Source organism: Meleagris gallopavo, chromosome 17 (genome assembly GCF_905368555.1).
Source record: "Meleagris gallopavo chromosome 17, MGAL_WU_HG_1.1, whole genome shotgun sequence".
In the NCBI taxonomy this organism is placed as follows: domain Eukaryota; kingdom Metazoa; phylum Chordata; class Aves; order Galliformes; family Phasianidae; genus Meleagris; species Meleagris gallopavo.
The window spans coordinates 8,784,868-8,809,173 of record NC_139420.1 but is presented as its reverse complement, the minus strand read 5'-3'; the positions used below and the strand labels follow the sequence as shown (position 1 = coordinate 8,809,173).

General features: G+C 40.0%; 2 protein-coding genes across 8 annotated transcripts in view; one reads left to right on the top strand and one right to left on the bottom strand.

Annotated features, from left to right (window-relative positions):
* The window catches only part of RSPH14 (radial spoke head 14 homolog), a 77,470-nt gene that overhangs the window by 15,572 nt on the left and 37,592 nt on the right, over positions 1-24,306 (bottom strand). The gene's annotated exons all lie outside the window — the stretch shown is intronic.
* Positions 7,034-24,306, top strand: part of GNAZ (G protein subunit alpha z) — a 47,286-nt gene continuing 30,013 nt past the window's right edge. Inside the window, exons 1-2 of one of the 3 annotated variants that reach the window (XM_085238213.1) lie at positions 7,034-7,483; positions 14,148-14,200. The gene's annotated coding sequence lies outside the window, so the exon portion shown is untranslated. Of the gene's footprint in view, positions 7,484-7,564; positions 7,664-14,147; positions 14,201-24,306 lie in introns of all 3 variants that reach the window. The other 2 variants (XM_085238214.1, XM_085238212.1) reach the window with 2 other exon arrangements.

Here is a 24,306-nt window from a genome sequence, read left to right as displayed (position 1 = left end):
AACTTGAACTGGCACACCTGCAAGAACTAACTTAAACACTGGATTTTATACTTCATACCAAGCACGTACATCAAGTGTTCAGGAAGCGTTCACAATTACTGTAGCAAGTGTCAGTCACAGACAATTACAGTTGATGGTGTTACTGTGCATCTAAAGCTTCCTGGCTGTTTGGAAGAATACCTGGCAGGGTTCTGCACTAGTTCTGCCGACTGCCTTGGGAGACTTTAAGGGGAGAGAAATACAGATCACCATTTTTCCATTTCCAGAACTCCTGCTTTTCCTCTGGGACAGAAGGCCAGAAGATTAAAGCAATACGAATGAAGCTCAAGAAACAGTTTTGTTAACAATCTAACATTTTCGTTTCTCTAAGGCTGTATCTGTGGGGCTGGAATTCTGTGCTACTGTATGACATTACATAGCAAAATAACCATTACAACGTGCAACTTTCACAACTGCTGAGTTAACTTCACTCTGACATAAAAGTGGTTGCTTTGTCAGTTTTGTTCTGTAGGAGAACTAGAGTTGGCATGGAGAAAGTGCTCTCTGATCTTTGCCAGGATAACTGAATCACGGAACAAGATGTATGTGAAAAATTCCTACATAGGTTTTATTATACTGTTGCCAAACAATAAGTCAAAATGAGAGGCACAAAGAAACTAGATATCTAGATTTAATCATGTGTCTGATATACAGACACAGAAGGATATGTTGTCTTGAAAATTAACATAAACTTGCTTTGATATATGAAAAAAAAATACGACTGAAAATCAACCATACTGAAAGACTGCAAATAGTGAGGGAAGACAAGAGGATGAGCTTTAATTCGGCCTTAGATATACGTGTACTTTTTCAGATTTTCTTCGTTGTTAAAAGGGTGTGAATTTTATTTTATTTTTTGCTACATTTAAAAGTGAACTGGTAGAAAATGTCAAAGAAGAAACTGGAGAAATTGTAGCATTGACAAATCCCCTGGCTGTGTTTGCTGATCTAGCATGCTGGCAAAGCTGGTGTAAGTTAATTTTATCCTACAGTTCACACTACATACACTCATGCCAAGATGAGCACAAATGAATGGTTGAAACTAATATAGTCTTCAGGAAAAGAAGCATACAGCACTGTAGGCAGGTGAGGTCGTTTTCTGCTTCGGATGCTCTGGCCTGGCAGTTCTGTTCAAAATGAAAGTGGAAGAAACATGTCTCAGTTAGACCCAGAGCCCAGATGGCTGCACAACATGAGTGGAGCTGCATGGAGGGCAGATCAGTCTCTGCTTCCCACACAGGCCTGCTGCTTTGCAGATTCCACCTTTTCTGTGGAAAGCCCTGTTCCCAAGGAAAACTACTTACACTACTCAATGAAAATTTCTTCCGTTTTGGGTGAGGTTCTACAACAGGGCTTTGCACATTTTTAGTGCTTATTTTATTACCAAGAGGGAAAAATTCTTAAGTCTCAATTGAATATGAGGCTGCCAAGGTACAGGCTGTCCTGGGGATGATTTGTGATCTGAAGTGATCCCCAGTAAATTTTGATCTTCGGTTGAGAGCCCAATTTCTCCAGTGAGCTGTAATCACAGAAGTTGGCCTAAAGGTATTTATCAGGTAGGAACAGAACTTAGTATTTTGTACCCTGAGATGCATTCCTGAATGAGGATTTCCAAGGGAATGAAATGAAGGTGTTCTTGTAAAATAACCTTTTGATCATTCATTTCTAGAACATCTAGTCCAGTAGAACCCTAGCCACAGAAATGAAAGGAATTTGTTACTTAAAGCAGACTAAAATATTAGGTCTAGCTTCTGGAAATGTGCCAGGTCAAACATCCACATTTCCCTACTGCTATTAATGTGCTTATATTTAAGAACAATATATACAGAATTTAAAGCACCAAGAACTTAAGCAGAAACAGGGAGTAATATTTGCTGCAGTTATTAGATACCAGCAATTATTTCATCAGCTGATAAAAATTACTACCATTTTAATATAATATTTTTTTAAAAATAACACTGTTACAACTAACTCTGAAAATTACATTAATTGAAAGACTTGAATAAGATACTTATCCATTTAATCAGTTGAGGTAAGGGTAACACAATATGCTTTCCCATGTCATTGACTTCACCACCCAGTTAGTTCATTTATTATTTGAACCCATCTTGTGCATATCAGTAACAAAGCAAGAACTCTTTCATAAAATAGGGGCAGTAAATTAAAAAAATAAAATAAAAAAATCAGAAGCTGCATTTATTCATTTCACTATTAGTTTATCACCAATGCAGTCTTAGGCCAAAGCGTCTTTCATGCAGGTTTTCACTCCTCTGTCTAAAACTGCTTCAGAACGGGAGGCGCTGAGCAGTTACAGATGGCCAAGCCCACTGCTGGGTACGTCTGCTCTGCGCTTCCTAAGTGACCGCAGTTGCAGCTGAGATACGCCATATCTTCATGTAGATACAAAATTAGCCACAGGCCTGACATAAAAAAAGGTGTGCAATTAACTAAACTTAATTACTTAAATCTGTCTGCAGTCTTCCCATTTTTTACAGACCTGTTCTGGCATCTCAGGTCCCCATAGTAAAGCTGCTGGAATGCCCAGTTCCATTTCTGGTGCTTTGCAGAATTACCTTTCCGTTCTCAAACAAAATTTTCAATCTTTTTTTCTTTTTTTTTTTTTTCCCCTAAGCTAGCAGTTTCTTATTCCTCCTAATCAGACATTACAAAATAATACAAGGGACAAATAATAATGCCTGCTGGACTTGTAATTATAGCTCATGGTTCCCACATGCAGCAAACCCATCATCTGTAAAAGATAGAAAGAAATGTGAACCTAGTAGAAATACTTGTGTAATTCTTGTAAGCCCCCAGTTTGATGCTTCTTCAGCTGCCATGATTATCAGTGAAAAAAACAAAAATGTTTGTAAGCAAGACATTCTTTCTTTCTGTTGGTTTGCTACTGCAAAAAATAAATAAGACCTAAATGCCTCCCAGGGATCCTCAGGTGGGAGAGACCTCTTTCCAGCTGGCTGCTTCCACGAATATGTAATCACGTATACTGAGTGGAAAACCTTCAAACAGGAAAAATGGAGAAGGGAGGCAGCTCTCCCAGGAATAACCAGCAGCCTGTTGCTCACAGCTAGGACATCCAGCACTGGTTCCTTTTGTTTTCTTGTTGAAAATTTCTTTGCTAAAACAATGTTTGGCACTCTCTAATTGCACCTCTTTGCATGTCGTTCCCTGAGGGTCTACATATTTTGATCTCAAGTGACTTTGTCAGCAGTTCAAGTTTCACCAATCTTTCACTCTATACTGTACTGAATGGTCCCCTATTTCTTTTTGGGTGAAAGATTGAAGTCTTGTGACTCCCAGTTCCCTCCATTTATTTACCCTTAATAATGAAGAATCAAGAAATATATATATATATATGTATAATTACTAATGTAATACTGCAGCCCCAAAGGATGGGTCCTTTACAAATAATTACACACCTCTCTTATTTTGTGATGTCTTGGTAGCTTTCCTCTCAGGGAGAAGTTATGGCCCAGGTATCCATCACAAAGCTTCTGAAAAGTGAGGTCTGTCCTGCTGTGCAAAGTTAAGTGCACAGGAAAGTCAGTGTATCCATCAGGGCTTCAGGCAAGCCTCCAAGCAGCTGTCCACCAGCTGCTGGATTTAATGCTTGTTTTTCTACTCTTGGCTTCAGTGGCAAGTGCTGATTCAGCAGCTGAGCCAATGGCTGTGAGCTGCACATACAGTGGATGTGTAATAACACCATGAAGGAATGTATGCTAGGCTTTTACTTTTTAGGGTTTGGTTGTTTTTTCTTCCTTCCTTCCTTCTTCCTTCTTCCTTCTTCCTTTTCCTTCCTTCTTCCTTCCTTCCTTCTTCCTTCCTTCCTTCCTTCCTTCCTTCCTTCCTTTCTTTCTTTCTTTCTTTCTTTCTTTCTTTCTTTCTTTCTTTTTTCTTTCTTTCTTTCTTTCTTTCTTTCTTTCTTTCTTTCTTTCTTTCTTCTTTCTTTCTTTCTTTCTCCTTCTTTCTTCTTCCTTCTTTCCTTCCTTCCTTCCTTCCTTCCTTCCTTCTTTCCTTCCTTCCTTCCTTCCTTCCTTCCTTCCTTCCTTCCTTCCTTCCTTCCTTCCTTCCTTCCTTCCTTCCTCCTTCCTTCCTTCCTTCCTTCCTTCCTTCCTTCCTTCCTTCCTTCCTTCCTTCCTTCCTTCCTTCCTTCCTTCCTTCCTTCCTTCCTTCCTTCCTTCCTTCCTTCCTCTCTTCCTCTTTCTTTCTTTCTTTCGGGAAACCAGTGAGGTCCTTCTCTTTAACTGATTGCGCTGTTAGCTGTAACTCATTCTCCAGGCTCACGTTCTCAAATATCTCCATGAAGGAGATTGGAAGATCAAAGAGTTCACAGCAAGCGAAGCCCTCTGTAACTTGAAGGCTATGAGAACACAATAAAAAGGAGACAGCCTGATAAAGAGAATTTTCATCCTATAGGATGAAGTGAAAGGATATGAGGCTGACACCAGCCCTGAAAAGTGCATTCATGATTTTTTCCCACCATTTCACAGCCACTGGTACAAAGCACAATTTGTAGATAGTTATAAATATCAGATTCCAGTCATCTGCACTTGATGCTATTTTAAACTCTTCCACGTGAGAAAAATGGTTAAAAATAAAAATATAGCCTTTTCATTCTTCTCTAGATGTTCTGTTCAGTTCTTCCTGCTCACATAGAATCACAGACCCGTCTATAAATATCTAACCCAGATATACAATTGCTTGTTTAAACGGAGGGTGTTTGGTAGAAAACGGAATGAAATAGAAAATGTCCCTTATTGTATTTTTATTGCAGACCAGATGTGGCCTCTCAATTTTCCCTCTATCATTTGGAGATGTACATTCACCAAGAACACTGCATGTGTGCTTATAAATATTTTGATTTTGTCATGGTATAATAAAGGGTAATTGATTAGAAAAATCCCTATAGGATTTTGCACTTAAGAATGCATTTCTATTTTAGCACTATTGTCTTCAAACCAAGTGTATATTTTGACTGATCCCAAAAAGGAAGCAACAGCAAACAGGCCAGGACTTGGCTTTTGGTCAGTGGGGGGCACTGGCAAGTTGAGCAAAGCTCATGCAGCTCGTGGTTCCAGAGCTGCATGTGAGACCTTCACACCAGCAGCCATCCACTCCTCCTCTAAACAGAGCTTGCTCCCATATGGCAAAATGCCTGAGACCTGCCTGACATGGGAATGCAGAGGTCTGACCAGATCATCACCGTTCCACCAAACAGCTATTTGTTAGGCAAATTACTACTTTCAGGCAGAAGGAGTAATACAAACTTTTCACTTTCAGTATGTATTTGTCATTTTTCAATCTACCTACACCGAAGAATATCATTTAGAGCACTGGGGTAAAGAACTCTGTTTTTATACCCTGTTTGACTTTGGGATATGTGATACTTTGAGATGTATATTCCTCTTTAAATTCCTCTGGGACCTTGTCTACATGTAAAGCAACCAACAGCAGCTGGAAGGTCCCAACTGAGAATTTCTGGGAGCAGAACAAGGCGCAGCTGAAGAAGAGAGAGACAGATCTGCTGACTTATTCTGGATGAGCTGGGTTTCAGCTCTGCCATTCATTGGCAGCACGCTCACCAAACTTCCATCCCGTGGTGCTGGGATCAGTGCACTGCTCAGACTGCCTGCCTGCACTTCCTTCCCCGGCGGTGTCTCATCCACCAGTAGGTGCCTCCCTCAAAACTGCAAAAAGCAAGCGTTCTGTTACAGCAATCCAAAGCACCTAAGTGATGCAACCTGTGGAGAGCATGTGACCAATGATCTTCCTACACAGGATGATGGCAGCTGATGCTGTTTTTGTACCCAAGCTGGTAATGTGTGGAAGATGCTTCTTCTCACATATAAAGCACTATGCTGGAGACACATGTAATATGACAGTTTCTATAGTAACTAGTTGTTCTTTATGGAGTGGCAGATTAAACCTGTACACCTTGTTATTGTTCTTTCATCCCATTATCCAGAGTACTCAGGCAGTTACCACAGCTACACTGCTTTATCCCTCTCCATTCCCCTGCCAACAGAACTATGGCAGGGCTTTGTGCACTGCAAGCAGAGTGCCTGAGAGACACAGAGCACCATTAGAATTTAGACAGTAGGCATCAAAGCACACGTGTGCATAGCTGGATACTGAAAAGTAAAGCTGTAGAGATTAAAAACTGATTGCTTTGTTAAGCTGGCAAGTTTACGATTTGAAGATTACCATTTTGCTGAGAAAACAGTGCTGGTGATGTATAGGATGTTTATCTGTTGACGCTCTGAGCTTACCAGAGTCACGTCACTTCAGCCCAGGTGCACGGATAAACTCTGGTGGTAAGAACCCAGTGTAGCACAGGACTCGTGTGCTACACTGATTCATGGCTCTTATTTCAGTGCAACAAAAGTAATGCTGCTATGTTGTGTTTTACACTAAAATATTTCATTATTGCAGTTCATCGATGCTGCAGCTGTGCTGACGGTATCAGCCCTGCAAGCGGTGTTATTTACAGGAATCAGATGTTTTCTGTGCTGCATCATGTTAGCCTCGTTGTGGGAAAAATGTCCCTGCTCTGTCTCTGTCTGAAAGCCTCTGTTGCTGTCTCCAGCAGAATCGTATCAGTAATAAATTCTGGTTATGAAATCGCACTGTAGGGAGAAATCGCAGCTGTGTGAGCAGGGCTGCAGCCTGCACGACTAGAAGGAAAGATATAATGTAGAAATAGGTACCTCCATCCATGAGATAAGAGAAAATGGTACTTGGCGTCACTTAAATAAAGCTACCGTACGTCGCACACATGTAGAAGAGAGAAAAGTGAAAAGTGTTACGAGAAAAGCAGAGAAAACAAATGCACAGCATCGAGACCAACTGAAAGATGGAAACAGCGGAACGCAGGCAGATCCCGCTGCACGACCAGCCTGGTTTCTCTCCCTTTGCCCTTGATTGCATCACTCTGACACGGATGCGGCACCCGGCCCGGCACCCCGAGCGCCGTGCCGTTCTCCGCGGGGAGCCGCCCCGGCCGCGCTCGTGCCGGACCGGCCCCGCGCGCTCCTTACGCAACGCGGGCGCGGAGCCGCCCGTCCGCCGCTGCCGCCCAGCACGGGAGGGGCTGCGGGGCTCGGCCGCCCGCCCCCCTTCCCCCCGCGCCGCCGCCCGCGGAGCCCCCGCCGTTGGCCCGGCAACGCGCTGCTGCCTCCGCCTCCCGCAGCCGGGCCCGCGCCCCCCGCCCGGCTCCCGGCGGGACCGCCCCGCGCCGCTGCCTCCGCGGGCCGCCGGCGGGCGTCGGTACTGCGGCATCGGGCGGAGCGCGGGGCTGCGTGCCGGGAGCGGCGGGAGGGCAGCGTCCGCCTGCTGCTGGGCGGCGGGGCCGCTGCGAGAGGGCCGCGGGAGGAGCGCGGGGCTGCGGCGATGGACTGAGGCGGCGGGGGGCTGCCGGCCCGGCGCCGAGGTGAGTGCGTGCTGCCTTCTGCTTTCCTCCTCCTCCCTCCGTCGGCTCCGCGAGGAACGTTTTCCTCTCGTGCGTTTCCAGAGTGAAAAGGGGCTTCTGCGGGGGGAAGGAATAGATGTCATCTTGAAACGAACGGCGGTGATGTTGCTCGGTGATGGAAGGGATGGTCGTCACCGTGAGGTAGGAATATTTTGCTGGTTGCAGAAGAAAAATCGCAAGGGTAGGGCGGCTGCCGCCACGGCTAAAATGACCTTCTCTAGAGATGCCGGCCTCCTGTCGGCTCTGTTTCAGCTCCAGCCCTTTCCACTAAACTCAGGCATCGCCCTTCCTAGCCCGGACCCCGAAACCAGTGTCCGTGCTGCCCCGAGCCGCCGCGCTGCGCTACCGATTCCATTCGGTTGTGCCTTTGGGGAGAGGACCCTCAGCACACGGCTCTGCTCCCGGGGCTGTGCAACCTCCGGCTGCTGGGGGTCTGCAGCGAGTCCTGCAGCCGCGGCTGCTTGTTGCGAGGGTGCTCTGCTTCGTCCGCGTTCGTGCGTGTGAGGGCTCGGGAGGTGTTATGGCATCAGTCTGCACCTGTGCACGGCTCCGGCTGCGGTGCTGAGCCACAAGTTCCATGGTCTGTTCGCATCTGCATTTCGAGTGAGGGATTCCTCCATGCGTGCCCAACGCTTCGGTTAACATACAGATCTACAGACAAGTGTATGTCTTTAATTTCTGGCAGTAGCACTGAGCTGAGGTTTTTTTGGCTGTTTCCCTGTAGGAGCTGTTTAATGTGTTGTCGCAGCATTTGCTCAGGAGGCTGCTGACCTATCTCAGCAACATTTTCCTGGGCGAGATTTGAGACAATCTCATTGCTTTTCCATTCAGCTCCCTTTACATCCATTTACCGGTACTAACGTGGCTCCGATTTGGTTTTTATTCTGGCTCTGTGTTTTGTGCCATTGTGGGTCACACCCGTGAAGTGGCCACTGGAATGTCTTCTGCAGGGGTTACACGGCAGGTCAGCCAGAACCGTGGTGCTGTGGATGCCTACTTGTGGATCATGGAGTCAAAATGAGGGTGTACTGCAGGGAAAACTGTTTCTGACTTGATGGATGGAGAATTTGTAATCCCAGTTGATGGCTTAAGTGCTGGTACAGATAAAAGTGTGGCTTTTCTACAGCAAGGCACAAATTTGCCACGTGAAGAGACACAGGTGCAGGGATACAGCTCTGCAGAACAGAGAGGTGTTTGCCTTTAACTTAGCTGTCTCCATCAAATCATTAGGCTGGAAGCTCTTACCCAAAAGCACAGATCCCTGTCCTTGGGTAGAGGACACCATTCCAGCATAGGCCTACATGTACAGAAGAGAGAAATTCCAATATTCGGGAAACCAGTGACAAGTGAAATAAAGAGAAAACATCTCAGTCATATGGGGTATTTAGGATAAAATCTCCTTTCTTCTACCACTAAAGCATGGACTTGGGTTTTCAAAGAGCCACACTTCTGTGTGCATATGCATGCCCTCAGAAAGGCAGATTGACTCCGTGTGAGGCTGCAGATTTCATTCTGGCAGCAGGCCTTACGGAGGTGAATAAATTCTGCTGCGTGAAGAATGTGCCACCTTGTCTGAGGATTATGTTCTCGTAACTTCACTGACCGCTGGTGACAGAGCTGGCTCTTTGGGAGGCACTACTGCCTTGCAATCAGATGTATCAGGCTTTCGGTGCAGCTTGGTGTTTCAGCTGCAGGCCTTGGGCTTGAATTTAACTACAGTATTCTAAAAATAACTAGAAAAATAGTTCTGGAGGAGTGAAGTGAAAGTGTTCTGGTTGTCTCAGTTTGGATTACACGTTAATGGAAAAGGTACATTAGATATTAAGAAATCTAGAGTGAAGCAGAAAAAAGAAATGTGTCCCTTCTTAAGGGAATCTACCTGCTGAGATGTGGGGAAGGGGATAAGCAGAGGGATAAGGATAACAGAAAATTCAGTGGACAATAAAAGCTTAAATCCTTAAATGGTGAAGTCAGCTTTTCCTCTCCAACTTAAGCAGATAATGATTTTGACAGCAGATAGAGCCTTGGTTGATACGTAGCAATGAGGTAACATAAAGGAATTACCTCTTCCCCCCCCCCCCCCCCACCTAATTAAAGAAAATCACTCTCAATTCTTTTGGGCTAAATTGCCATAATTGCACTTATTTCAGAAGATATTCTCCAGATTTATGCAACTGAAAATGAGAGTTCAATCTAACTAAATCTGTGTAAAGATTTGGTCCTACTTCCATGGGACTCGCTGGAAGTTTTGTCCCAGCTGTCAGTGGGACAGTCCAGGCTCAATATGAGCACGCAGCATTTCGCTGATCAGATTCTCCCATGCCCTCTAGGATCAACAGTGTTGAACAGTTTTAAAGCAGATTTCAGTGAGGTCACTGTCTCAATGACAAGTTCACTAAGACTTTCCTGGAGTCACAAACTCTAACTTGTGATATGTTTATCAAAGTATTTATCATTCAACCACGAGTCACAAGTGGTGTTCCCTAGGGGCAGGTATTGGGGCTCATCCTGTTTAAATGTCTTTATTGATGATTTGGATGAGGGGATTGAGTGTACCCTCAGTAGGTCTGTGGACAGCACCAACTTGGGGGGAAGTGTTGATCTGCCTGAGGGTAGGAAAGTCCTACAGAGGGACCTGGAGAGATTGGATCTGCGGGCTGAGTTCAATAAGGCTAAGTGCCAGGTCTTGCACTTTGGCCACAGCGATCCCATGCAATGCCACAGGCTTGGGGCAGTGTCTGTGTATAGGAAATGGACATGGGGATGTTGGTTGACGTTTGGCTGAACGTGAACCAGCATTGTGCTCAGGTGGCCAAGAATGCCCATGGTATCCTGGCTTATATCAGAAATAGTGTTGCCAGCAGCAGCAGTGGTGATCGTTCCCTGTACTCAGCTCTGGCGAGGCCACACTTCACATGCTGTGTTTGGTTTTGGGCCCCTCACTACAGGAAAGACATTGAGACCCTGAAGTGCATCCAGAGAAGGGCAACAAAACTGGTGAGGGGACTGGAGCACAAATCTATTGGGGAGTGGCTGAGAGAACTGGAATGGTTCAGTCTGGGAAGAGAAGGCTCAGAAGAGACCTTATAGCTCTCTACAACTGCCTGAAAGGAGTTGTGCTGAGGTAGGGGTTGGTCTCTTTTCCCATGTAGCAGTGACAGGACAAGGGACAATGGCCTCAAGTTGCATCAGGGAAGGTTCAGGTTTTATATTAAGAAGAATTTCTTCTCTGAAAGAGTGCTCAGGCACTGGAACAAGCTGCCCAGGGAAGTGGTGGAATCACCATCCTGGAGGTATTTAAGGAAAGGGCAGATGTAGTACATAGAGACGTGGTTTAGTGGAAATATTAGTGGTAGGTGGATGGTTGGACTAGATGATCTCAGAGATCTTTTCCAACCTTAGTGATTTTATGATTCTACAATATTAATCGTACTGAGAAAATGTAGGGTTATTGCTAACATACTGGCTGAGGTTGCTCACCTTCAGCCATAACACCTTACTATGGGAAATAATTAACTAATTTATCTATGATAATTTTTAAACCAAAGTCCTCCAAAATAAAAATATTGGCATATTTAGATATACTGGTTTTATTTTTATTTTAAAAAAGGTTAAATTTTGTTCCTTGTGATTCCCAATATATCCAAAATAAAACCACATTCATTAATAGTTACAATAGATTCACTCCAGCCTACTTAAGTGGAGAATTTGACCTATAATTTTTATTATATTAAAAGTTAATATTTTTATTAAGCTATACAGAATCAGTATTTAAGAAGCCCAGTTTTCATTTGTCACATTGATGAAAGAATAATAACTGGAAATAACTAGTCTGACCCAAACCAACTAAAGTTGATTCTATTCTCAAAGTCTTCTTGCAATTTCAGATACATAGAATACAAAGAATATGATGCAGAAGGGTCAAATTCAGCTGTTGTTTATTCTGCAATTAAATCAGGAGTTGCCATAAATTAGCAATTTAAGTTATCCTAGCATTATGCCCTTGTAATCAAGAACATAATTTAACCTTTGAAATGAGAACTACAGAGAAAAATATGTTTCTTTCTCAACTGTTGCTCTCTTCACTAACACTAAGAGTATTAGTGAAGTAGGATGGAAGAAACAGCTTATTGCTGGGCCATCATTTCTAGCAAAGTCTCCCAACATTTGTTACAATTACATAAATTTAAAACCATAACTGACAAAACACATGGCAAAATTTCAGAAGGCTGCAGCTTTCTTTGTTGTTGTTGTTTTCTTTTTTAACTTCTGCTGCTCAAAGTATTATCCAGAGTTCAGCAGAAACTCTCCCAGAGACCCATTATTTTATTTAGCATTAGATATGTAATGGTTTTACTCAACAAATTCTATTTTCCTCTGTCCTTGTTTTATCTCTAAGCCCCTTACACCAGAGGGCTGTTTCTGGTCTAGATTGCTAAGTCATCATATCAAAAAACAAGTATGAGAATATTTCCAGACAATTCTATGCTACAGAAATAGCCTGTGAAATCACCAGTGATCATGTTGGCCAATAGAAAGACATAAAGAGGCAAATTTGAAAAGCTGAATTTAAATTCTGAATATTAATCATTCTGCCATTATATTCCTGTGCCCATAGGAAAGTTATGAAAATTTTTCTAAGTGTAGTTTGCACACTTGGGAACCAGAAAGTGTACACAGTTCAGAAGGTGGTCCATACAGTGTGGGGACAAATAAAACTTGTCATTATATGCCCATTCAAAATGGAATGAGATTAGCATACATGTAAAGTTATCAGTTGCAAAAAAAGAATGATAAAACACAGAAAGCAAATAATAATTTTTTAGGATCTACATCTTGTTAATCCGATATTTTTACAGTCAATTTATGCAACAGTAATTCCCTGAACTTGGCAGGTGGAGGGATTATTCTCATCACTTTCAGATGCTTATAGTAGGTCATGTACGTATGAGTTAGTTGGTTAGGTTTCCCTTATAGCTAATGGAGGGAAAAATGGATTCCTCCAGTGCAGTTAATCAAACTACTTTTCAACCACTGTCTTAGACTGAGATTAACTGTCCTCTGGACATGACAACTGTCCTTTTGACTACAAAGGAAGCACAGAGTGACGAGCTCAGGGGTAGCCACCTACATACACATGCTAAATCTGGACAGATGAACCCTATTCTTACTGTATACTGTAAAATATAAAGGATAAAAATTGTATAATTTAACCAATTTCTAGGTAATTTTCAAGATATTTCACCATATTTTACTACTCCTACTTAACAAACTTGTTTTCTTTGATAGTGAATAGGCAAGAACACTCTCCTTGTCCTCTACCTGTATCTTTACGATGCGATTTTATTGTGGATGAAGGGCTCCACTGAAACAGTACAAGTAACCCAGGTCTTTTATCCAGGCAGTACTTACAGGATGTATTCCCAGTGTGTTTCAACTCTCATTTTGTATGGTTGCTTTCTGTATTTTCAACCTTATTGAGGCAATTTAGGATGACTACCTTTATCTTCCCAAAATGCACTGACACAAACACAGACAGCATATCAAGTGTTGATACACAAACACAGTTGACACAGTTGTGTTGTGGAAAGAAAAAACACAATGAAACTGAATTGTAATCAATTCTGATGGAAGTGTCATGGCGTGGTAACAAAAACACAGCTGGATGTTTAGCTCTGAGAGGGCTTACTGTTTGGAGAGGGTAAGTACCTGGTTATTAAAAATCTTTCTTTAAAAGATAAATATATGAATGATTCAAAAGAATAAGAAGTGTTATCAAGGAAATTGTCTTGCTTAAAATGATACAATTCATGTTAATGTCTTGTGGGTTTTTTTAAATAAAAAGTTTATTCTCCAGATATCTACCAATCCATGTCATAATATCTGAGTATTTAGAATGTATTAACAAATTATTATTTTGTTTGGATATGGAGATATAATATCAGTTTATACAGACATGCAAAATATATTCTGTATGCATGTCTTAAGAGGAAAGAAACTGTAGTGGCTGTTGACTGTCCCCAATATTTATGTAATGGCAGAAGATTCAAACCAATACTAGTTACAATTTTTTTTTCCACATATTGTAAATATAATTTAATGCATTAAAATCCGTTAGTAAAACAATGCCTTTAATATTAATGAAATCCATTCTAAACACTATTGCACTAGAGCATTTCTCTGTACTGCCAGTGAGTTGACAGTGCCCCTCAACATTTGTTCCAACTGGTTCTTGGTAGGCAGATTTTTCTCTCAGGATGCCTTTCAGTACCTGGCCTTTTAAGTTTGGTAGTCAGCATGCTAAAACAGAAACCATTTTGCACCTGGCAGATACTTGTATACTTTTATAATTGGTAAGAAGGTATTGTGTTTTCATTCTGTATTGCTCAATAATGGTAGAATCTCTCCTTAATCAGTAATTTCAGAGACATGTTTTTACCTCCTTTTCAATCCATTTATGCTCATGAACAGATAAACTTATCCTAATTTGTAATTCAGTGACATTTATGATGGTATTTAAAATTCTAAGGTTAGCCTACTTCAAGTTTGAACAATTGTTCTATTATCATATTATTTCCGTTCCCTGACTAGATGTGCATAAGTCCTCTGATTGTGTTTCTTGCAGTGAGCGTTCCAAAAAGCAGATCTGAACTTTGCCTCATGACTGTGATTACACAGGTGTGTAAAGTTCGTTGGTTTTTTTTTGTTTTTTTTTGCATTGGTGTTTATAAGGAGAAATAGAATACTGAAGCCTTTCTTTAATTTTCTCAAGTTATAGGAACATCAACAGGATAGTAATTTCAACAACTTATTAATTCAGGAGATTGTTTGTTGTTTCAAATGTGGTCAGACCGTAGGCTGACATGCACAGTTCCTATATCAGAACAGTATTCTTTACTTCCACAGGTCAATTAAATATACAGTGGTCTGAAAAAAAATGAAAATATCAGGTGTCAACATCAACAAGAGGAAGGAATCTATGTCGTTTAAAACTGCAGATTACAATTCTGTATTTTCCCAGAGAGGGTGAATTGTATGCTGCCGTGCCAAACAATTCAATGAAGTCGAAGTCAAAACACTGGTGAACTAATAACCTACCACCAAGACAAATCATTTCATTATTGATTCTGTTATAGTTGTGTTCTCAACCAGTGTAAGTGAGTTATAAACTTAAATTCAGTGCTTATAGAGAATATTCCCCTGGTCTGTGACAAGAGAAGCCTCTCTCCACATTGTGTTGTTGGTTTAGCAACTGCACTTTTTCTCCCTTCCGCAGCCAAGGATACCAGGAAAAGCCACTGCTGTTGTGGACTCTGGGGATCATACCTGGAAACTCAAAATTCAGGCTGAGGTTCAGAGAGCTCTAAAATGAAGGCTGGATCATGAAAAAACATTTCCCAAAATCAGATTATATACGAAGTATGGTACAGTGGAACTACATGAAGATCTCTGTATTTTAGGCCAATTAATATTACTTTTTATTTTTGTCTTCCTTCTGAAACTGGCAAAAAATGACTGCTGAATTAAAAATGCTGCAACATCCTAATCTGGAAATCATTTAGGTAGGATAATTTTTGTAGGAACTGATCTAAAAGAAATGGGTAACTCCTACTGTAACTAAAATACTGAACACTTTAAAGTTGGACACTCAGTCACATGGATCTCTTGAAGTGCAGTGAACTTAATTAACAAATAAAGGTGAAGTTCTCAGTGAGCAGAACTATCGTCTTCCTTCTTAGCAAGCTCTCTGAATCATTCCACTAGTAATGGTATTTTATTTTGGGAGAATTTCACCCTAGTGACATTCAAGTGAATACCCAGAGAGTAAGGTACTCTCTCATGACTCTACAGTCCAAATTACTTCTATACTTTTCCTCCAGTCTTTCATAAGGATCAAATGGAAAAGGCTGACCGAATGGAAGTTTATAGTAACTTCCAAAAAAGCACTTATAAGACAGACAAGCAATGAACAATTACTCAGGATCATCTGTAGAACTACCTCTGAAATGCAGGAAAAAACCTTGCTCAAGAAAATATCTGTGTTTGAAAAAATCATATAATCAGGGCAGTGACCAACTGAAAAGGCAACAATTCTACTTCTTTTTCTTTAGTGGGAAAGTACAGATCACTGCCTATGAAAGCCACTGTAGTCCCCATTCCATATTCAGCAGTAAGTCTGAACTAAAGGATTTATATTATGCTAGAGATGTGTCCCTGTTATATTCTGAAAAAGCTTACTGGAAACAAATTTTAAGTTTGGTTGCCAGAATCAAGAAAGGCTAAATTTGATTAAAAATCTGAGTGAACATAAGAACTTCTGCTGATGGTGTCACTTTTCAGCCCTCACTGAAAATAACTTTGGAGCAAAGTAATGGAGACATTCTCCTCTTGCTGTCAAATTATTGTTGAATATTGTTGTCTTCTGATCAAAACTAATAAAAATGCCATTTAAACTGCCCTGCTTTGCATAGTCAGCAAAACAATACTGAATAACTATCTTAATTATTTTGAAAAGTAATTTTTAAATAAAACCCTAACTTGCTTTGCCTATGTCAGAGTAAATTATATATAAAAGGTGTACGGTCCCCAAAAATTCACCTACTTTATGATGAAAGAGGAAAATATTTTCTGAGAGAATTCTGCACGTATTATTGTCCTGATCAAACACAGCATTTTGGTGTATTTGTACAGTGTCTCATTCTGGTGTTGCTTGTTTCCAAATATACATAAAATTAACAAATATATTTTATATATATTATATATAAATTTTATAATTTAAAATATTGTTTCCACGGTTATCTACATAACAGTACTTTTGGATTCCAGATACTTAATGTTCTCATGATTTATCAGTCAAGAATTATTCACAGAACTCATCAAAATCTTACATAAGTCAATTCAAGAAAATAATGAAGTGCTTGTAAAGGAGTGTTAAATAAACATTTTTGTAACAGAGGCCAGATGGAATGCTGTCAGTCTGTAGCTGTTCATATTCAGCAATGAGAGATGATGTGCAAATGGAGTTTTTTTTAGACACACTGGTTATTATCTGTCTTCACATAGGATGTGAAAAAGATTTACACATTTGATGAAGTTATATTAAGAGCATATCAATCTCATCATTTACTTGATATCTGCATCTGTTTAGTCAGAACCATCAACTGTAGCTTCCATATTTTTAAAAATGTAATTTAAAAGGGTATTTCAGACTTATCTTGTTATAAAATCCCTATGAAATCCTATTTTTCTCTACAAATAATTTATCCAGCTTGTATTAGGATTGGTCAGAGGCAGGTGGAGATCAACAGAATACAAACAGCACAAGGCCTAGATTAAAAGATTTAAGAAAATTATATTTCACCTTGATGGAGAAGCTCTCTTTTGCAAACAGTACAAAAGATGAGAAGGGGCAGTTAATGTTATTTTTATGAAGAGCAGTCGTTTACACTACTCAATGATGGATATGACAAACACAAACTAAACTTTTACACACATTTTTTAACACAAACTAAAATTTTATCTCCTTCTTAAGGACTGACAAAAACTGTCTCCAAAAAGTCAGTGAGACAAAATCAATGTTGCATTAACATTCTGTTTTCTTATTCTGCTACTTCTGTGTTATTCCCACATCTTTAAAATAAGAAAACTACTTAAAACTTGTGGACGTTTCCCAAACAGAAGACAAAGGGATAACAGGAGTTGCTTCCAATTTTCCTTCTAAAGTACTTTGTGCAAAAGATAGTTAGAGATGTGACTGCTAGTGCACATGGACTTCAGCAGCATTGCCTCTTCATGGGATTGCTGCCAGCTGGTAGAACTTGAAACAAAACTCAAATTGCTTTCAGATGGGTGAAGGGCTTGTAATTTCTTTTGTCTCCCTTCAGCTGAGGTGGGAAGGTGACTTATTTGGAATTTTTGTAAAGTTAAAAATCTTATTTTTCTTGTTTTTTGGGATGTTTGTAACTTTTGGAGTTGATACTGCATAATGAGTTGTTCTTCTAAACAGAATTTTGTGAGGAATTTTTCAGTGTCACAAGAGGAAAAATGCACAAAATTTATAAGAGTTGTAAAAGGTACTAAGAGGCAGTACTCGCTGTCTTTCCTAGTTATAATACTGGCTGTGATATCTCAACTTAAAAGTCTTGAGGCATGCTCTTAATGAACATAGCATACCAAAATCTACACTTCTAAGCATAGTGATCCTGAAAGGCTGCAAGCTGTTATCAGGCTAGAACTGGTATGATCTGTAACTGAAGGTATCTAGAAATGGACAGCTGAAAACACATAAAAACTCCCCACCCCACTTCTGCTGAGTAATCTGAGCAGTCTCAGAAGCTGTCCTCATACGCTTGACATAGTTTTGAAGACAAGCTGTCATTCTGTTATGTATTGTGAGTATTGCCCCATAGTTGGTAAACTTGCTTTGTGGGTTAGAGTGAATTTGGAAGCTGGAAGACATCCAGCTGCAATAACTTTTGCACTGTTTTGTTCTGCTATGCCTTACTGAGAAACATGTGTATGACCTTCATGTTGAGGTATGGATGCATTCTGAACAACTGCCAGCATGTATATTATTTCTTACCCAAAACCTGTTTCTCTTAATTGTTTTTACAACAGTGGATATTGAGAAAAAAGAAATAATTTCTCAGCTTTTTTTCTTGCCTATCTCATAGGTGTAAAATGTGGAACGCCAACTAGAATTGCTAGGAATCCAGTGGTAAAATTTTAGCTTTATGTGCTATTTTAGTACTGTGATACAGTGATACCACAAGTAGGTTTTGGCTTTTTTTGCTAATACTAGAAATGAGAATTGAATAACTAAGGATTTACTGCTGAATAATGAATAAACTAACAGCTAGATTAGCACCTTTCAGCTTTAAGATAATTTTAGGTAGTACCACAGCTATTTGAGTCAAAAAGAAATGTCACTGAGAGTAAAGAGTAAAGAGAACAAAAGAGCAGACGTTTGAAATGTTGCTGTTAAGACTTGTGCTGAGGGTGCTTAGTAACTTTGTCTGCTATGTGAAACTCTCACTTAAGCTCTTAGGACTGCTTCACACAGAAAAAAATACCTGCAAATTACTCCTTCTTACTGTTAAATGTTGCAGTGGATCAGTTCTTAGTACTCGATTCAAGAGCTTATCTAAGCAAAATGAATGAAATAAGGATCACAAAATGGCGAGAGAACTATAATTGAGTACCTTGATAAAGATGGAGATAATGCTGTAGAGCTGTGATACAAACAGGAAACTTTCCTGGCTTCAGCATAGGACAACTTGTACAACCAGAGAGTGCGATTATTTGCAGACAGGGTTTAAAGGACTACTGAAGATGTTGTCACAGGTTTTAGTAAAAACACTGAAACTGTGGTTGTATGGGTAGGGAGTTAGCAGGAGTATAGGGAATAAAAGAGTAATATCTATCGTTAGGGGAGAAGGAATCTGTTGAAAATGTGCCCAGACTTATCAGCTCATTTTGCTACCTGTTGAATTTTAAAATACTGAATATTAATCAATAGACAATACCTACTCTCTTATTTTTGTTATAGACAAAAAACATATTTGTGGAATGATGTGAAAGTGATTCACAGGATAGTGACAAAATGTGCATAGCCCTACAAATGTGTGGAAACATTTTGTTTTTGTCATAGTGTGATTAAAAATCTCTATGGTCAGATTTTTCTCCTGTTTGTGTAAGGTTGAGTAAGCCTGAACAAACATATAGTAAATACCAACAGAAGTCAGGCTTGGAACATGTGCATGTAGATGGAAGTTAATGTTAAATCACAATAATTCTGATAATGCTTCTGTATCTCCAAATAACACAGTAAATTGTGAGATTGTATAGAAACCTGGATCTGAAAGTTTGACTATTTGTATCTATTCTTACAAAAGTTATTAGGGTGTGGATATTGATACACAAGAGCAGTATGAATCATTCACTAAATACTATTTTTTCACCAGTAAAACTCTGTGCATCGCTAATTGTTAAGCATCCTGCCAGCAATATTTTAAAATACAGAGCATTACATTTACTTTCACCTGTTGAAAACACGGTACAGGCTGTATCAATGCCCACTGAAGTCAACTAAAAGCTTTCCTTTAACAGTAGGTAGATCATAACCATAGCACCTTATAAGGTTTGGGGGTTCTTTATTACTAACTTTTCCTTTAGCACTGATAGTGGTATTTATTCTACTGAGAAAAATCTAGAGATGTTCTCATTCCAAAGTGTTACTTAACATAGGCTGCTATTTCAGCACAACTGCCTAGAATTCCTTTACTCATATTGCAATCTTGCTTAGTGCCAACTAAAAATATTCTTGATCTCAGTAGAAAAACTGAGGTTGATTAAGAAAAAATCCTAACATAATTTAAGAAATGTTGATCTCTCGTGGGGATGAACAGTGAAAAATGTGCCAAGAGTATAACTATAGATACTTCCACTGAACGTAAGCCAGAAGAGTGCTTGTTGTCCTTTATCATCCAAGGCTAAACTCATTAGTAGTACTGCCTCATGTAAAATGTCCTGAAGTTAATATACATCTAGATGGCAAGGCAAAATGTACAAAAACTACCATCTTAGATTTTTAAACCAGGAGTTAGTCATTGTGCAGTGCTGTACTTACATGTTAAACACTTCTGGCTGCAGAATTGTTTTGTGTGGAAGTACATCTGCTTTTTGGATAAAGCCCAAAGCACTTTCACATCAAACATAGAACATGGACAACTTCCTTCGCCTTGTGTGATTTTTTTATTTTTTTAAAGTCTCCTTTGGATTAGAGAGAGAGTAACTGTGGTAAGGGCTCAGCTGTCTGAGGTGTACCTGCTGAAGCTCTTGCATGCAGCAGAATTGTAAGGCTGTCAAAGCTTCTAAATTTCAAAAGAGAAGCAGAATGAGACCATGCGTGGGCTGCAGCTGTAATCTGTGCCTGGTAGCATGCAAGTCTTCTCCCATGAGTCACGTTTTATAGAACACTGGATTCTGTTTAGCCTCGTGTGTGTGTTTGTTGTTGTCCTGGGTTGTGGTCTAATACTTCTTCCACTCTTCATCTCCCCCTCTGAAGATAATATCATGTTTAATTTGAATTGTGAAGATGGATCCTAAGAATTTCACAGTTCCCTTTTGATAAAGTTCATATGATTAACTTTTTACGTGGCACAGGACTGGAAACTGCTCTCTATACTACCCACCAAATTCATCCCTGATAATAGCGCTGATTCTTGTGCTGATATTCACACCGTTGTGTCCTTTCTCTTGTGCGAGGAACACGGTTTTTTATCCACTTTTATGACTTGCTGTGAGGATGGTACTTCAGTGTGTTTGTCAGGTGTTCTTTATATTTTTCCCTGAATTAGATCATCATGAGATTTACTGGTTTTATTCTTTCACAATCCTGCTTTCCTTTTCTACCTTTTTCCATTTTGATCAGCTCCTTGATGCCTTCTTGCACCGTGTTGTTCTTTTCTTATGCTTTTTGAATGACTATCTCTGAACTGCAGTATGCAACTCCTACATTCCTTTTTTGACTTCAGCTCATGTTGACAAGTTGCTGCTCAAGTGTACTCATTCAACGTATGTCTGTTTTTGTCTTTTTTTCTTCACTGTGAAACATTTCTCATTCTCTGTTACTTAGTTTCCAGCTTGAACTGTCGTGTTTTCAGCCCATTCATTCCATGCTTTCACTCATTCTTTCCACGAATTCAGTGTTGATCACTTCTATTGAAATCGTTTCCCATATTTTGCTTTCTTTGCTTCTAAAACCTTGTTCTGTCCCTCACCATAAGGTCCACCTTACTGACTGTTGGCCCTTATTCATGCTCAGCAGTGGCTTTTTTTCCTAGCAAAACCATTAAGGAAGAGATCAGCTGTCTTTTTCCACGATGGACTTATGCTGTCCTCCTTTCATTGTTCTAGTGTAATTGAATTCCCTATGTGCAGACCCACCTTTACAACTTCTGAGTCAATCCTTTTCTACCAGCCTTTTTCTTCCTGCGCTATACACAGTTCTGCTGTTTTCTTCATGATGTAGTAAGATGTATCCATCCACTGTTCTCAGCATGTCTTTCACTCTTCTCTTGCTATCCTTTCCCTGTTCTTTTCATGAAAACAGATTTCTTGGCTTATACGTTTGTCTATCTTGTCAGTTTGCCCTAGAAATCTTACTTAGCTTATATGAGTTTATTCTTTTCAAATCTTTGCCTGGATTTTTGCCTCTCCTCTGGTTTTTGTTGTTCTAAAATATACAAACACAACTGATCTATTTTTGTATGGGGTGTCAAAGGTACATTTTTAACCATCATCACAGATAAAAATCATCTCATTTACATTGCTTCCATTTACTGGAGCACCTTCTACTTGCCTCTTGCTTGGACTCGAGCTTCAGTCTTTGACTCTTCACTGGTTGCTTAGACCATATTGTTTTTATTTATTTATTTATTTATTTATTGTCATTTTTTGAAACAAAACCTTTTTTGGTTTGAGGACACTATTATCTGTGCCTGGGTTCTCAGGTTTTTGCTACAGACATTCTAATTTGGACCTCAGGTTAGGTTATATCTGTCACTGGAACAATTCAATACAAGCATGCTTTTTCTCTTTTGTGTTGCTTTTTTTCACAGGGCTATATTGTCATCTTGTTTCAAATCCCTCTAGATTTCTTCTGCTATGGTAACTAGCAGCACTTTCCTGTGTTTTAATAAGGTATTGTGTGCAGTTAGGTTGGGCAAGTAATACCAAATTTGCCACCTTATTAATGATCAAACACAACGTTTACTATTTTTTTTTTTTTCCAAAGTAATAATCACTTCCTTAAGCTCTCTAATATTTCTGAAACAGTAATCCCCTTTTCCAGTGGTATGTGAGTCTTAGTTCATGAAGAGACCACCTATGAACTACGATAACAGATGATAAAGGCTAAACAACAACTCTAATGAAGCCATAACCTACACTACTGTCATCACCTGAGCTGTGTCCAAGCCACTGATGCTGGTACTGACTGGGTACTGCTTTTAGTTTGTTGCTGTGTTACAAATTTCTAAATGAGTCTGATGTTCGTATGTCCCTAAAGCAGCTGCTGTGTGTGTTGTTTCTTCTCTCCCTTGTCTGGCAGCCAGGATTTTCTGCACACCCACTGTTAGACACACTGTACTATTCTTGTAATATTTCATTCTTTATGGAAGTCTAAAGGTCAGCTCTGAAATGGCCATGGTGGGAGATTCTGATCTTAGTTAAATTACTATGAAACACAGAAGATCATATGCAGTCACTGACGCTACTATTTTCATCAACATAAGTCAGAACTGTTGAATTTTTGACTCTCTTCATGAACCATTTGGTATTACCGAATATACAAGTAGTACTGGTAGTACTGGTAGTGTTGACATTTCACACTACTTTGGGGTTGTTTGGACTCACTGAAACAGGTCATGATTTAAAATACCTACCAAGGGTCAATAGTACTTAGGTATTAATGCTTTATATGATTTACGTTTCCTACTTCCTGAAGTAAGCAAGATGTGCATAATTAACAGGAAAAATAAAATAACTAATAGTTAGAGACCACTCTAATGTGGTCTTGGTCATAGCTGAGCTGATGCAAAATTCTATGCTATTAACTAAAGATGACAATCTAGCTTTGTACAAGCAGGGCCTGAATATTTGGTTTATAAAGAATGCATTGTGTTCACTATAAATTATGTTTCCTTAAAACTGGGATCAAATCTAGATGGTAAGCTTTGATGGGGTAATAAGCTTAGCTGGTGAATAGTATTGACTAGCATAACTTGTATTTAGATACTGCTAAAGTATGTTGGATGTTTCCCAGACAGCAGACAAAGATGGGATGTTTACACCTACGAATATACAACAGATTTTCTGCAGTGAGATACCATATTTGAGATACTGTATTTTATCTGGATCTCTGGGCTGAGACCAGTGGGTTGAAGTTCAACAAGACTATGTGCTGGATCCTGCACTTTGGCCGCAACAATCTCAAACCTTGAGTACTGTGTTCAGTTTTGGACACTTCACTATAAGAAAGACATTGAGGCCCTGAAGCGCGTCCAGAGAAGGGCAAGAAAACTGGTGAGGGATCTGAAGCACAAGTCTTATGAGGAGGGACTGAGGGAACTGAAATGGTTCAGTCTGGAGAAGAGAAGGATCAGAAAAGATCTTATAGCCCTCTTCAACTGCTGGAAGGAGGGTTGTGCCAAGGTGGGGGGTTTGGCCTGTTCTGCTTAACTAGCCATAGGATTAGAGGGAATTGCCCCAAGTTGCAGCAGGGAAGGTTCAAATTGGATGTTAGGAAAAATGTCTTCTCTGAAAGAGCGGAGAGCTCTGGAATACAGAACTGTGGAATGAGCTGCTGGGAGGGAGGTGGTTGATTCACTGTCCCCGGAGGAGTTCAAGAAACATTTAGATGTTGTACTAAGGTACATGGTTTAGTGAGGAAATATTGATGGTTGGTGGATGTTTGGACTAGATGATCTGGAGGTCTTTTCCAACATTGGTGATTCCACAATTCTATCTGCTCAGTCTACATACTGATAGGTATACAGAGACTGCATGTAATGGCAAGTTAGTTTCTCTGGGTTTTCCATTATTTCTTTGTAAAATGTTCTTCTACTGTGTATTCCTAGCTGGCAATTCTAGTAGATCTCCATTTTTCTGTATAATCATGATGAGAACCTATCAGAACTACCAACAATTTTCCCAGAAAGTATGCTGGAAGCATTTATGGCAACATGTACATTCATAGTGATCTGGAAATCACAAGGAGTCAC